Source organism: Megalops cyprinoides, chromosome 11 (genome assembly GCF_013368585.1).
Source record: "Megalops cyprinoides isolate fMegCyp1 chromosome 11, fMegCyp1.pri, whole genome shotgun sequence".
Classification (NCBI taxonomy): domain Eukaryota; kingdom Metazoa; phylum Chordata; class Actinopteri; order Elopiformes; family Megalopidae; genus Megalops; species Megalops cyprinoides.
In genome coordinates this window covers 7,507,215-7,520,212 of record NC_050593.1, presented here as the reverse complement: position 1 = coordinate 7,520,212, position 12,998 = coordinate 7,507,215, and the positions used below count along the sequence as shown (strand labels likewise).

The following is a 12,998-nucleotide window of genomic DNA, read 5'->3' as shown; positions in this document are numbered from 1 at the left end:
CTTCACCGAGACAACAACAACAACAACAAAATGAGGCGCTACCGTGTCAAGTGCGAAACGTGACTCTTTTTTTCTCGACCATCCTGCAGGTCGCCATGACTTGCTGTGCGTCATGTACGGGATGTTAGGATTACCCACCGTCCTCCGTGTGCTCACCACGTTCGTGGTTGTGACTGGTAAGCATTTGTGTCTTGTGGCACAGAGGAGTAGCCTATTAAAATGGCAAGGTCTGAAAATAAAGGCTTCATCAGTGATGCTGTGGTCATGACTTGCATTATCATGGTCATCCTCATCATCACCTGATACTGACCTCATCAGCCTGAGGCAGGCAGTCTGGTGAAACAGTAGTTCCTCATTCAGAAAAAAGAAAGCTCACATGTGTCTGTGAGCCCCTAAACTAAACAGATGTGAGATAAGGAACAATCTTAAGCAATCATGAGACAAGGATTCTTTATTTTAGAACATGCTCAGTTTCCCCAGCCTTCTGTTACTAAAAGTGTTGGGTACACACGCTTGGAGGTTTGATTTCCACACAGCGAATTGCTTACCAACCCCCTGGCTAGCTCTGCCAGGGGTTCTGTCAGGCACCTGAAGACAGAGGCAGACAACCAGTCCCATTCTGGGCTGAGGGATATGGTCACATAGGGAATGAGGGAAGGGCTGGGGCTATAGAGAGAGGAGAGTAGGGAGTGAGTGACAGGGGGTGAGGGTGGTATTGGGGTCACAAAGGGAACACAGGTGGGGGTGGGGCTATAAAGAGAGGAGAGTAGTGTGTGAGTGACAGGGGTTGAGCATGCTATGAAGTCATAAAGGGAATGAGGGTGGGGCTGGGGCTACAGTGGAAAAGGGGACTGTGTTGGCTACAGAGCAGGATTGTGTGTGGGGTTACAAGGGGAAGCAGGTGCTGTGGGGGGTAAGGGGTGGGGTGATGGATGTTTGAAGAGGAAGATGCCCCGCAGACTCAATGGGAATTGCTGGAGGCGCAGACGTGTCCAGATGACAGGTAACGTGTGCGGCCCAAGACGTCAACAGTCCAAGGGGATCTTCGGATGGACAGGTGCTGAGAAGCAGGGAGGGAGAGGAAGGGGATATAATGACAGGCGAGGCGTTAGCGGGGCCAGCGACGGCACCGGGGGGGTTTGACTCTCAGTGTGAATGTTCAGAAGGATGACAGACTTCACACTGGGATGGAAGACAAAACTTGGAAGGGGAGGGGGTAGTCCTAATTGGCCCTCTGTGGATGGGAAACACAGCAAAATCCACCCTTTCCTCAGCCCTCCCCAGGATCAATCCACTCTGTCCTGTACTGTACTGTATATGCGGATACCAGACACAAACTCCCCGGAGCTGCCCTGTTACTATTGTTTCACAAAATAACAGCTTACTTTATGGTACACAACTATATTCAGCATGTGATTTGAGTGTACCTGTCCTAGAAATGGCATTGCAATCTTTTATTCATTTGTTTAACGGACACATTTGTATTTATATGCAGGTGGAGTTTTCGCTTAGGTTACCGGCAACATTCTGTGCCTGCCTCATTCAGCCAGACTGGTGATAGCCATGCGCTTAACTGAGATAAAAATGCTAGGATCTCCAGGGAGACCATTGCTTGTAACCCACTTGTCCTTTGTGTAATGAGAAATATCTATTGTGTTCTGCTTTTATGCATACATTATCTCAATTTGGAGCACTGTTTTCACCAGACATGTTGTACACACAGCAAGCAAGCAATGTTGCTCAGTTGTGCTTACTCGTGGGTATTACAACAGTGCCTCATCTTAAAACCTACAATGTGCTGGTTACAATTGCATTAGCCTAACCACACTACCATCTGGATATCATAAATAGAGGGGTACAGGGCTTGATTGTTTTATGGAGTGTATGCGTCTGAATCTATCTGAGCTGTTTTTACTTCCTTTCAGATACAGTTGTTTCATATTTCCATGGATTAGTTTGGGAGCAGCAGCGATCCGTTTTCTTTCCGCCCAGTGGGTAGCCCCAGTAGTGTGTCTATTGTGTTAAAGGTCAACAAGTTAACTTGGCCAAAGCCATCTCGGTGTGATTAATGTCCATCTCCTGGAGGCCTTTATTCCTCCGGAGACGTGTTAAAAGAGTGTGGGAGCCCACCGGTTTTGACTGGTTTTCACCTGCGCCGTCTGTCCAAACCCCAGGGGAGGATTGTTTACACCTCTGGGTGACACAAAGCCCTCCGTTGTGATCCCAGCTGGAAGCCGCTTGGGAGCAGCTGTGCTTTGGGCAGTAAACTGAAAAAAAAAAAAAAACTCCTCCTCTCGCCCCCAGCATCCTCTGCCAGCAGGATAATGATGAACACACAGACTGCTTAATTTTCTGTGTGTGTGTGATTTTTTTTTTTTTTTTTTACCCGTCCTTTGATTCAGTGGCTGCTCTTTTTGTAATTCTCACTACTGGATTCAATCAACAGTTTTGCCTAACTTTTACTTGCAAATAAACACAATTTTTTCTTCCTGATGCAAATGAGCCTCACAATGTAATGAGCCCGTCTGTTCTGACTCTGTTATCTCTGAGCTAGCCGGGGTGTTTTTGAACCAGCCAGGAAGCAATGAAGTGTTTCGGTGCTGGGGGCAAGTAACAGGTGTTACTGTCCACTCATCACACCACTGCTCTGAGTTCTGAATCAAAGTACCGCCGAATATGAAATGGAATCGAATTACCGAGGCACTTCCGCGCCCGTCAGCAGATGAGTTAAGGTGTGACAGTGAACTGGAAGCAAGCCGTTTCTATTGTGACTGAAATCTCCAAAGCAGAGTAAATGGAACTGGGCAAATACGTATTGTTTGGGTTTCTTTTACTAACAAAGGCAACGCCCTCATTACACGAACAGAGATCATAATACTACTATCATATTCCAAAAGGTAAATGAAGATAAAATGACTATTTCAATGGTGTCAGATTCTATTGCTCACCAGCAGGAGGTGTAAATGTATACTTTCCCCTTGCACTGATCTTGAATCAGCATCTACATTTTTTGCAAAACAGTAGGGGGTCAGGTTTGGGTGCAGATAGGCTGGTCCTAGATCAGTTTAAGGGGAGGGAGGAAGCGGCCAGGAATGGGTGTTTGAGCTGCTGGCATCCACAGTGCTGTTTTGCCCGGGCAGAGACAAGCAGAGGGGGCCAGCCCTGGCTCTGTGCCCACGGTTGCTGGTGAAAAAACCGCTGCTTGGTGCCGATCCAGGGCGCTTCTTTGTATTCCCACAGGAGCAGAACAAGCGCGTCCCAGTCCACGCAAATGGGTTCCCAGCCCATGTCGGGCCGCGCCAGCGCTGGCACGATCTCCAGGGACTATTTGGGAGATAAGGCTGGGTGCAAAAATAAACATCCCGTCCATGAGAAACCCACCACCCCAATCACACACCCCGCCCATTTGCATTTATGCAAGAACAAAAAAGCAGTGTGACATCATCCTCTTTGAAGGAGGGCACCAACGATGATGTCATTCCAAAGAAACCATCTTATATAATGCTTCTCTACAGTGTATGCCAAATATATAAGAAGAAAAAAATCCCCAGTAAAAAATGGTGAAAATCAAAAAAAAAGGGATAGCCAGAAAACTGTAAGCCAAATGGCTTGCAGACCTAACTGAGAGTTGGAGAGCCCAGCACACTCTGGTCTAGCTTGTCTGTGTCGCTGGCCTTACTGGACTTCCATCTGGGTGTGTGTTTCCTGTGTTTGCCGTATGTGTCATACCCCACACGCCAGAAGAGCAGCGCTTATCGGTGGCCAAATTAGACGTGCTCTGCAGGGCATGGGAAGAGTGTATCTGGAAAGGCTACCAGTGATTCTCCCGCAAACCCATCCGCTGAGCGTGGCTGAGGGGCCTTTAAGTAAATACAGTGGGGGGAAAAAAGGCTCCTTTGACACTGGATGTGTGACAAAGGCAACGTGTTAAATAACGTGGAGCGAACCACAGTAGCTGGTGATACGATATGCTGACGTGCGGAGGGGGTTGGTGCTCTGACCCTGGCTCGTGTCCTGTTTAGTGCAGTACTTGTCCTGAAACGAAAGACACCCTTGAGGTGACAAGGTAACGCCCACAGCGGCTCTGCCGGAAGAATTTGCATAACTCATTACTTTCGCTACAGCTCTGGCACTTGATACTGTCCAGATTTTTGTGTCACCGATACCCTCCCATTGTCTACACATACATACATATACACACACAAAACACTTTTGACTGACTCACCTTAAGCGGTAGGTCAGCTGCATCACAGACGAGCTGGGGGCGTTTCTGCAGAAACCACTGCATGTTAGCTTACTTACCACAGCAGGTTGGCCCAGTGCCCAGCTGACTGTAGCAGAAGGAGGCGTGTTTGTCCTTCAATCTGTTGTTAATATGACACTGGCATTCACCTGAAAGCAGTCAAGACAACAAAAAGACCGAAAAGAGATTATAAAACTACCAAAGACGCCTTAAATGAAGAATCAGAATTAACTGTGGAACCTTTCAATATCAGGATTTTGTGAACAAGGTATTGTGCTATCACCCAGTGCATGGATCAGCCCTGAACAGAGAGAGTTCCACAAGTGCAGGAGTAACTACAGTAACAATCAAGGGCACGCAGCCATCTGAGTTGGCCCTGCGTGTGTTTCAACAACAATGCTTGCTCCTGGCTGAGTAGAATGGCCTTCACGTCACCACCAATAGCTCATGCTGGAAAAAAAAATAACGTTCACCTCTTCATGAACAACATGAATTACTGCCATCAATGGCTGAAATCTCTCTGTGTCATTTTCTCAGGACCAACAAGGGCGCAAGCAGACATTTCTTTCTGGATCACATTACCCCATCAAGTCAATGTGCGTCATTTGGGTAGCGGGTGCCCTCATTTGAAATGTAAACAAAAAACAAGAAAACACATGTTTGGTAGCCTGCCCATCTGACATATGTGGTGGTTTGGATACTCCTAGGAAAAAAGCAGACCTGTTTTGGCATGGTGTTGCTTAGGACATGATAGGATAACCTCTCTGAGCCACGGTCCAATCAGATGCGCACAGTCAAACTGAGAGGTGTGTGACTGACAGGACAACAACCAGTGAAACTCCCCGCATGAAATACAGACACAAAGTGTGGAGGGGTAAACATTAACAGCGCAAACCTTTCTGGACCAAGGTGTCTTGACAGATGATACCAAAACGCCAGGCTAAGGTAGATACAGGCAGGACCAAGAATGTTCTACTAATATTCAAAGGCCTGCAGCTCTTGCCATCAAATCAATTGAAACGCAAACCACCATTTTGGTTCACAATAGGATGGCACACACACACACACTCACACAGTCAAAGTCAAAGTCAAAGTCAACTTTATTGTCAATTCTCCAATATGCACAGGACATACGGAGGATTGAAACTGCGTTTCTCTCAGGCCCACGGTGACAATACAACAGTTCGACATAGCACAGTGACACTGAGAGACTAGAACAAGAATTTTCACAAAAAACAGGCTACAAATATTTACAGCAAGGGCATCAAGGCACATGGTAGGTTTAGAAATATAAATAAATATAAATATAAATACAGATTCCACAGGAATATGATGTAGACTGTTATATAAGTAAAGTGACTGTGCAGATCTCTGTGAGTTTGTGTGTGATTAATGTTGGGAGTAGGAATGGGTGGAGAATAGTCCAGACTTCAGTATGGGGGGGGGGGGGGGGGGGTTCAAAGTTCAGTTCTGTAGGCAGGTTAGGCAAGCCAGTGATAATTGAGCTACCCAGGCTCAAGCACGCAAGCACAAGCATTCACCTGGACACAGCAAACAGAATGTGAAAATGCCCTGCCCACTGACATTCCCCTGTAAAACCCCCATGGTGCTGTAATCCAGATGTTCCACTCCTGTGGTGAACCTGAGGGTGTGGTGTCCAAAAACACACCTCGCAGTCACCTCCCCTTAGCAGGGTCCTTTGAGGTTGCCTCTGTCAACGAGTCAGATTTCACTTGAAAGGGATGTGTGCTAAACTGTCCAGGTGTTACTACTGAGACGTAATGACTGCTATTCTCAGATGCTTTCCGCACAAACAGACGATTTCTTTGTGAGTCACATTCCATTGCAGTTGATGGTGTTTTTACCAACCCCAGCCCCCTACGCCCCCACCACCACCATCCCCCTGTGTCTGTACATCCGGGAGCTGTGTGAATATCAATGAATCATTTTCAAATGCATTTGTCCTCCGTGCTTACGGATTGTGCTAAATCTGGGTCAGCTCCTTATGACACGTAAATGAACAAACAATACTGGGGTGGAGGACAGTCCGGAGGCTTGACATTTCCTCATGATGCAATCAGGGGTGGAGCACATGAAAGGAGGTAAAGCCACCTCAGGCAAGGAGATCTGATTAACAACACATTAAGTCCAAAATCCTCATAGGCTTGCACTGCGGAATTTAGAACAATTTCTTCCCAGGCACAGAGCTTACACAGACAATCAATTTTAGCAGCAAAGTTTTCCTTATGTGTTTGCTAAGACAGCCTGATCTGGAAGAAGAGCCCACAGTAAATCTTTCTGAGGGACAGATGGCCAGGAGGACAGCGAGAAGACAGCGATTCGTTTCCGTGAGGCCACGGAGTCTGGGCTTCCGGTTAGAGTGGACATACAGGGAGTTGTTTTCACGGCCTAAATGCAAGACACACATGCCGTTGTGCAATGCTGACATACATGACTACAGAGGACCAAAGAGGGGAAACAGCTTAAAAAAAACACTTCACTGAGCTAGAGGGGCAACAGGGTTGGACGCGATGGCGTAAATACAGCGACCACTGTAAATCCGCGCATTCATGTCCTCGACTCAACTCCCTGTCATAATAACTCAGGGCAGTGGCACAGAGCTTGCTGGAAGCCGTTTTCACGTTACAAACACAAAACGATTTATGGCGCAGAGTAACAAGAGTCCAAGACCCCCACCCGTTCTTTAAGAGAGCTTTTGTGTGTTATTTAGGTCTCACTGCCAATGCTTCATTCTCACTGCAGTAGTCAGGACAAGCAAGCACTTCAACAAGCATATGCTTTGAGTTATACTTTGAGGGGGGTCTAGTAATACACAACATAATTGAAAGTGGCTTTATCTTTCTCCTGCAGTAGTTACTACTTACTCATCATAACCATTTTCATAGGTGTCAGTCCTCCAAATGAGGAATGTATAGAACTGGCTATGTTTATAGCTATTTTTTCCAGTTATTGTTTTTTGTATTCTACCATTTTCCAGGAGATCACTTTGATTGTTTTTAAGGTGTCAGGGAATCATTTTACAGCTTTTTTCCAAGATGACTCATTTTTTTCTTTTATACATCCCTCTGCAAATTGTCAACTGTGAAGTGTTATGTGAAGATATGTTTTGTTTATAAATGACACATTGTAAAAATACACATAAATAAACATTAATTGATTGTTTGATTGTAAAAGCAAAAGGGATTCTCTTTTTGTATTTGCATATCATGCTAATCGTCTTGATATGAACAGGCTGTGTTCATGGCCATGATCATGCGACACGAGTATTTCGGCTCTTCTTACCACTTCTGCAAAAATAAAAAAAAAATGCATGTTACTCATAAGCCGGTAGGCTTGCACGTGTCAGGTAGTGAGTATTCGCGCACTTGGGTATGCTTTGGTTGTTACCTTGCTCGGAATTTTAGAGCACTCAACGTGGCATCTTTGTCTACACCAAACGGGTGTTGTAACCTTACTTTACCACTAGAGGCTGAGACTGAATCAAAGGAGGGTCTGCAATCTCCGATTGAACGCATTAGCTTAGTCACAATAACTTTCAATTTCAAATCTATGAGGCAATCTTACCAAATACCCTTTAGTCACAATTTAAAAAACAGCGTAGTGCAGTGCAAAAATGCTTTTTCAGAGCTGTGTTTTGAACCCACGCTTTAGGCAGCTTTAGGCTTCCTATCATTGTCACCCCCTCAAGTAATCACACATTCAGGAATATAAAACTTAATAATAGCTCATGTAGACGTTTTAATTCGCCGTGAAAAGAATACGAGCAGTGAATGGGTCTGAAGCTTGACCTTCATAGATTTAGAGCACTATTATCACATAGATATTTCTGCCATATGTTGCGTGCTCAGTACATTTGACTTCCCAGTCAAAAAAATCTATTATGATAAAATACATTTTCCAATTAAACAATGGCTCCCATGCTTTATTGTAGTTATCTAAAAAATTATGGAACTCACTAGAATTTTGTGGTAGTGTAGGCTACTAATAAAAGAAATACTTTGTGAATTTTTAATCCTGGTGTTCTGAACCGGTCCAAATGACACTTCAACTGAGATAGTCGCGAAAAAATTACAGATGTCAGACAAGGACTACGCTGGGGTTAGGAATTCCGAAGTAGACTATTTAAATCTGGCTTTAGAAATCTGGCTCAAAGTGAGCAAAAACGTACGTAAAATGAACAAAGAAAATGAATGAAACACGCGTATACGGAACCTCAGCATAAAATACACGGGGGAAGCGCAACACTACATTTGTTGTTTCGTCACCACTTTTCTCGATAAGCTTCACTTGCTAAATCCCACTAGTCATTTCCAGTTTGCCTACGTGTGTAATGCAAGCCAGTCGCTTATCACCTTCCACAGTCTTTGATGTCCGTCTGCGAAGTACAGAACACAGGCAGCGAGCGGGTTATTAGCCACAAATGGTGGGGGCTGCTTCTCTGTGTTGCAACCAAGCACCGCCTTCATTTTACACTCACCACAGTCCTCCACGCTACACACACGTATACACACACACGCGCGCGCACACACACCGTGGATGAGAGCAAGAAAAGGCTAACAATGAGTGGTCTGCATCTGGTCGCCGCCGTTCATTTGAGAGGGTAGTCGCGGAGGCGTGCGTTCAGCGTGCAGTCCGTAAGAGCTCGACGAACAATCGCAGAATGCATCTGTATTTCCGAGGACCATGAAAGCGCTGGGATTTCGCAGGTAAGGCATTGTTTGCTTTGTGCTGGAGCGCGCCGCTTGGTTGCGAGACCAATGCGACTCAGTGGACTTAAGCGGTCGGTTTGAACTGGCGAAATCGTGGCGCTGTTATGCAGTGGCATTGATTTGGTGTGTAACTCGATTCGCAATTAATGGACTTGATTTCTGTGTCTCGGAAGACGAATGGGCACCGAGAAAAGAGTCCAGCGTTAGTATTTGCACCCATTTACACGATATTCACGCGATATTAGGCTATACATCGTTAAAGTGTGCGCGGATGGTAGGCAGTCAGTTCAGTATACTCAAGTTTAATGATTAAAAGCAACGCTTGCACTGTTGTGGGATAGTGGCATTGAATCTGATAGGTTCAGATGCTGATGTTGTGCCCCTGTTATTAACTGCAAATTGCAATGATGACTCGACTTTGGGAGGCGGATTTAGTTACCTACTGTATCTCTTGGATGCTCTCGCTCGCACTTTATGAGTATTCACAAATGAAACTAAAACTGTCCTCTTAGTTTGAGGTCCGCACAATCCATATTCCCAGGTTCATAATTGCTGATGTCGGTTTTTGAGCGAGGTGTGCAATGCTACTAACTTGGCAGAAGCTTTTTGCGAAAACATCGATTAAAACCAGAAGTCAAATATTGCACAAATGTGCAAAAATGCGCCCCATCTCAGCGTCTGGCGGAGTACTGTTATCGTCAGAAAATAACCGAGAGCTTTAAACAAAATACAGTTAAGTGTAGGAATTCTAACTATTGCGTGCAATCCAGATTTATATAGTAGCCTACGGCCGTGTAAGGGAATTAGAACAAATGTGTGCACAAACATGTTACCCTGTTTTAAGACGAGATGTGTGACAGCAGTAGTGTGAGGAAAATGAAGTTGGTTGCTTTAGTGTCTCTTTCAATGCGACGTAGTTTCGTCAGTGGGACGTTTGAATTGTGGATTTCAGAACATTGCGGTAAAACAATAATTGCTTTTCGGAAACAAATTGGACAACCAGAACAGATGACTTTAATGTTGTGAAGGCCCATAGTCCATTAAGACGTGTGACATCAACTTGTGACTTCCTTCTCCAAGTCTATGCACATGTGAAACCATAGTTATGGGCCAAACTCACTTCCTGGACTGCTTTTTGCCTACCTTTGTTACAGCCCATTTCTGATTTGTCACTTAGCTGGCTATATACATTTAAACCTGTGGGATTCCTAAAATATGGTACCGTGAAATGTTTTTAATGTAAATGTAAAGGTAAGATTGTTCCTTTGTGTGAGTGAGTAATGCCGATGAGTGAGGCTTCATGAATCCCAAAGTGGGTGGAGCTCTCATGTCTCTCACTGATTTGGCCAAATCAACATGTTTTGCTTTAGAGAGAATCCTCTTGTTTGGTTGGACAGAAAACAGCTGCTCCACCCATTAGCAGGTTTCAGCCTTTGTACATGCATTGTATTTTACTCAGCAGACTGTAATAAATGGGAAAAAAGAAACTGATTCTGCTTAACAAAAATGCAATAAATAAATGATGAAGATGCTCCTGTTTGACATTATGTAACTTTTTTGTCCTTAACCTCTGTTAGGATTCGTGGGTTACATGTATTTATTTATTTACACTCTTAGCAACAACAAAACAGAAGTAACAAAACAGAAGCAGACTATTGAAGTGTATAGAAGGCAACATACATATCAGTCCTCACAGCAAGTGTCAGATCACATTAGACGTATCAGTTAGTCACGCAGTGCTATGATGACTAGCGCACTATTGAAAATCCAGGGAGAGTGATACAATACTCAAAGCTTAAACAATTTGCAACAATGTTGGCTTTACATCAGTTAAAAAAAAAACAGGCCTAAAGAGTGACAGAAAAGGTATGCTTTGTTTTTTGTTTACATTGTGACATGTCATAAGTTCTTTTTTTGTAACTTAGAAGTTTGTGACTGTATTGCTGAGTCCAGAAACAATTCACATTGTTTATACGGAGAAGCATTTTTATGCTTTTAAATATAGTCTCATGAAGTATATTATCACATCTTTGAAGGCGGTATGAAGGTTGGTTTTCACACACTGTATACCATGGTAGTACGCTTTTCAATCTTACTTGGGTTGTGTTTGTAGATCATTGGATCAGTGTAAAAAATCCCAGCAACAGACACAAGTCACAATCAGGACTATGTAAGAGGCTCACAAACAGGGTAAATTTGTGTGGCGCAGTTTGAATGTCTGAGCATCACCTCAAGAGGAGGCCAGTGGTAGTCACGGGGGCATCAGACCCAGAGGAAACTCTGCTTCTGCGACAAGGGAACAGTTAGTCTTTTACTCCGCTAACATCATCATTTGTAATCTTGTTAAAGGTGCCCTCGTGATTACCTCTCGTTGTTTAATAGTAATTGCCCCATTGATGTGTGATTAGGCCTGAAGCCCTAGGGGGCTGTGGCCCTGTGCAGTGGGAGGCGGAAGAGCTTTGTCATTTTCAGGCTCAGCCTGCGCACTGCTGATAAAGACTGCTGAATGGCTGCTCACTGTTGCTCTGCCAGCTCAGCTCCTGGCTCTCGTTTTTAATGGCGGAAGCGTCGGCCACCTTAAAAGAGTCACCTGTGTGTTGAGGACGTTGATGGTTCCCTGTTTCATCATCAGTCATCACATGCTGTCATTACAGCGTATTACATTACATTCATTTCGCAGACGCTCTTATCCAGAGCAATTTCCAGCGCAGGAGACGAGAAGTGTGTCCGTCTAAGTTAAATGAGCAACAATGTCAGACCAGGCTAACAGCATTCCCAGAACAGCAAGTGCCTTGCTATGCTATTATTTCTTTAATTTTTTTCAGTACAACATCAGGTGCGCTTCTATTTGACCCTAGGTGTATGAACATGAGACCCTCAGGTGAATTGACTCTCTGGATACAGAGACATGAGACCCTGCGGCGAACTGAACCTCTGGCTCTCCTTCGCAGTCTGTCACTGCCTGAGTCTGTGACAGGCCGTGAAGGACACACTGCCCGGCGCAGAGTGAAGGATACAGTCGAGAGCCACGCGGCACTGCTTCATCAACCCCCACCCCCCGGCCAACGCAGCTCGAGCATCCATCAACACGTGAGGGCGCGTTGCTGGACAGCCGCGGCGGGCCGTAATTCAAGACCGCGACGAAGGACAAGCCGGGAGTTATGGGCAGGACGTCCGGAGACTACCTCCGGACACCCGCTCACGACAGCTCCTCAGACTTTGTCCGAGGCAATGTGTTCAGTCGGGGGTGGGTGGTAGGAAAAAAAAGTGCAGAAATTTCACTGACCATGTATAAGACATGGAGTGCTTTGTGGTTGCGGTCAGACCCTCAGGGTTGACCAGAGGGGCCAGTTTCTGCTCTGGCCTCGCTAACAGAACGCGCTGACACCTGCCCTGCGCTGTCTGCTTTGCCCAGCGCAGATGTAAAGAATGCTCAGGTAATTGGCTTAAGACCCAGCAGTGGCTCAGCACAGCATAAGGTTTGTGTAATTAGGTCACCGCGCGGCAAGAGATTCCGCGAGCAGTCCACCTCCCCTCCGTCGCGCTGGCAAAATCACACACATTCTTCTATTTTGAAAGAGGTTTTTCTTTTTTTTGGTCAAATCGTTCAGCAGTTCCCAATTTCTGCTTCCCCCCGGCACGGGAGATGCAAAGGACCGATATTCCTGAGAGCGCCGTTCTCATAGACCATTCTTTGTGTCGTCCGGTAGAGGTACGGTCGTGTGCTCCAAGAGAGGATCAAATGATCAAATGACAATCTCTTTGTGATCTTTTGTGTGTTTTGTCAAAGCAGCGTTTTGGCTGCATTTTGAAAAAAAAAATCACTGGCTAAGGAATTCTACAGATGTCTCCCTGTCCACCATTTATTTGACAGTGCCTGCTGTGTATGTGGTTAATTCTAGTTTACTGTAAATACTGTGCTGTGGTGCTACTCTGGAGATTGTGCTGTGGCTACAGTTCTTAAGGTGGGCTGCATCCGCAGTCTGTTGGCTGTTGCTGCCTTAATCTTAAAAGACCTTAAAAGA

The 12,998-nt window shown here is 45.3% G+C and overlaps 1 protein-coding gene across 1 annotated transcript in view; it reads left to right on the top strand.

The window, feature by feature from the left end:
* The first annotated feature begins 8,604 nt into the window (after window positions 1–8,604).
* The window catches only part of st6gal2a (ST6 beta-galactosamide alpha-2,6-sialyltranferase 2a), a 48,235-nt gene continuing 43,841 nt past the window's right edge, over window positions 8,605–12,998 (top strand). The window contains exon 1 of the mRNA XM_036540226.1: window positions 8,605–8,970. The gene's annotated coding sequence lies outside the window, so the exon portion shown is untranslated. The remainder of the gene's footprint in view (window positions 8,971–12,998) is intronic.